Source organism: Schistocerca gregaria, chromosome 10 (assembly GCF_023897955.1).
Source record: "Schistocerca gregaria isolate iqSchGreg1 chromosome 10, iqSchGreg1.2, whole genome shotgun sequence".
In the NCBI taxonomy this organism is placed as follows: domain Eukaryota; kingdom Metazoa; phylum Arthropoda; class Insecta; order Orthoptera; family Acrididae; genus Schistocerca; species Schistocerca gregaria.
In genome coordinates this window covers 39378581-39381729 of record NC_064929.1, presented here as the reverse complement: position 1 = coordinate 39381729, position 3149 = coordinate 39378581, and the positions used below count along the sequence as shown (strand labels likewise).

General features: G+C 49.7%; 1 non-coding gene across 1 annotated transcript; it reads right to left on the bottom strand.

The window, feature by feature from the left end:
• Window positions 1-1680: 1680 nt before the first annotated feature.
• Window positions 1681-1753, bottom strand: Trnaa-ggc (transfer RNA alanine (anticodon GGC)). Its single transcript has one exon. It is a non-coding gene; the product is annotated as a tRNA-Ala (tRNA).
• Window positions 1754-3149: the final 1396 nt, after the last annotated feature.

The following is a 3149-nucleotide window of genomic DNA, read 5'->3' as shown; positions in this document are numbered from 1 at the left end:
GAGTAAGACCAACGTGTTGTCCACCCTCTAGACTTCAATGAGGTTAAGCCGCGATACCTAAGACAGATCTGCACTCGATGACACCTCGATAACAGCCGGTCCCCACACTTACATCTTGCTCTCCTTACGTCAGTATACATCATATCAGTCTGTGACGCTGGCTTTGCAACATCTTGCGTGCCTTTAGGTTCGCCGCGACCAACACTTACCATGCACTGACCACAAAAAATGGAAGCGCCGCGGCTTGAACCCTGGACCTTTCACACGCCAAGCGTACGCTCTACCAACTGAGCGACGCCCCATGCACGAGCAAACTGCGCTATTCCCCATTCTTTGCGACTCAGATGCGCACGGACACGATGGTTGGTTGGTTTGTAGCGGTGAAGGGAGCAGAGTACAAAGGCGCGGACCCGTTCATATACACAAAAGTTCCAAGTAGTTTCGATGCTCTGGTATTAAAAATTCAAATTCCGTCTGTTTTTAACGTCTTAAATTGAAAGAGCCGTCACAAATTGCTCCGTTTCACTCCTTGTCGACAATTATACAGCACCTGAGGTAACAAACACATCTCGAGCCCCATTGTGCACTCCATTATTCATGCCAACACAGTGCCTCGCTCTTTACTACTGTGTACCAATCTTGTCGTCCAACAGCAAAACACTGGGCCACAACAAGTTTCCGCGTCTCCATTGCACTGCGCATACTACGAAACGCTCCCCAAACTTGGCACTCACCCTCGCAGCCGACTTTTCCGACTTTCCACAACGCTCACGCAACGCTCACGCTAGTGACAGCGTTATTTATAGTTCGACGTCGCGCCAAAACGAATGAGCACAATTCGCCTACGGCTTAGGCTGCCCTCCTAGTGTGGCTGCTCGGTGTCTGCAGGCAGCGAGGGTCTGCAAGCTTCCTGTGTTCGCACCTATGTCACCTGTGCTTGCTTGTCAGAGACAGACTATCGCAAAACATACAACTCACTCCATGAATTGATTGCTACGGCATCTGTTATCAGCAGTCACAACTAGCAACACCAGTAGCAGCTGACTGCACGCAAAGAATAGGAATGTGCAGTGGGATTTACGTGAACTCGGCGCAAGCTTGTATCTTCCTAGACACATCTGCTGGCTGTGAAGTATTCCGCTTGCATATCAAGGTGCGCATGTAGGTGTGTTAAAAATTCTGGAGGCACTGGGTATTGATCCCAGTACCTCTCGCATACTAAGCGAGCGCTCTACCATCTGAGCTACGCCCGCCCCCCCGAAGACTAATGGTGCTACATACAGCCATATAGACGACACAGACCCTTGCACTCCCATTATTCAGCAGACAAACACTACTCTCTATGTATCCGTTAGGGTGTCTTTCAGGTTTCGTGCATTCTGTATCGAATCGTAGTTGCCAAAATGAAAGTGGCACGTATAACGTCGAAAATAGAATTCGGACACCGCTCTGAGTAAGACCAACGTGTTGTCCACCCTCTAGACTTCAATGAGGTTAAGCCGCGATACCTAAGACAGATCTGCACTCGATGACACCTCGATAACAGCCGGTCCCCACACTTACATCTTGCTCTCCTTACGTCAGTATACATCATATCAGTCTGTGACGCTGGCTTTGCAACATCTTGCGTGCCTTTAGGTTCGCCGCGACCAACACTTACCATGCACTGACCACAAAAAATTGAGGCGCCGCGGCTTGAACCCTGGACCTTTCACATGCCAAGCGAACGCTCTACCAACTGAGCGACGCCCCATGCACGAGCAAACTGCGCTATTCCCCATTCTTTGCGACTCAGATGCGCACGGACACGATGGTTGGTTGGTTTGTAGCCGTGAAGGGAGCAGAGTACAAAGGCGCGGACCCGTTCATATACACAAGAGTTCCAAGTAGTTTCGATGCTCTGGTATTACAAATTCAAATTCCGTCTGTTTTTAACGTCTTAAATTGAAAGAGCCGTCACAAATTGCTCCGTTTCACTCCTTGTCGACAATTATACAGCACCTGAGGTAACAAACACATCTCGAGCCCCATTGTGCACTCCATTATTCATGCCAACACAGTGCCTCGCTCTTTACTACTGTGTACCAATCTTGTCGTCCAACAGCAAAACACTGGGCCACAACAAGTTTCCGCGTCTCCATTGCACTGCGCATACTACGAAACGCTCCCCAAACTTGGCACTCACCCCCGCAGCCGACTTTTCCGACTTTCCACGACGCTCACGCAACGCTCACGCTAGTGACAGCATTATTTATAGTTCGACGTCGCGCCAAAGCGAATGAGCACAATTCGCCTACGGCTTAGGCCGCCCTCCTAGTGTGGCTGCTCGGTGTCTGCAGGCAGCGAGGGTCTGCAAGCTTCCTGTGTTCGCACCTATGTCACCTGTGCTTGCTTGTCAGAGACAGACTATCGCAAAACATACAACTCACTCCATGAATTGATTGCTACGGCATCTGTTATCAGCAGTCACAACTAACAACACCAGTAGCAGCTGACTGCACGCAAAGAATAGGAATGTGCAGTGGGATTTACGTGAACTCGGCGCAAGCTTGTATCTTCCTAGACACATCTGCTGGCTGTGAAGTATTCCACTTGCATATCAAGGTGCGCATGTAGGTGTGTTAAAAATTCTGGAGGCACTGGGTATTGATCCCAGTACCTCTCGCATACTAAGCGAGCGCTCTACCATCTGAGCTACGCCCGCCCTCCCGAAGACTAATGGTGCTACATACAGCCATATAGACGACACAGACCCTTGCACTCCCATTATTCAGCAGACAAACACTACTCTCTATGTATCCGTTAGGGTGTCTTTCAGGTTTAGTGCATTCTGTATCGAATCGTAGTTGCCAAAATGAAAGTGGCACGTATAACGTCGAAAATAGAATTCGGACACCGCTCTGAGTAAGACCAACGTGTTGTCCACCCTCTAGACTTCAATGAGGTTAAGCCGCGATACCTAAGACAGATCTGCACTCGATGACACCTCGATAACAGCCGGTCCCCACACTTACATCTTGCTCTCCTTACGTCAGTATACATCATATCAGTCTGTGACGCTGGCTTTGCAACATCTTGCGTGCCTTTAGGTTCGCCGCGACCAACACTTACCATGCACTGACCACAAAAAATGGAGGCGCCGCGGCTTG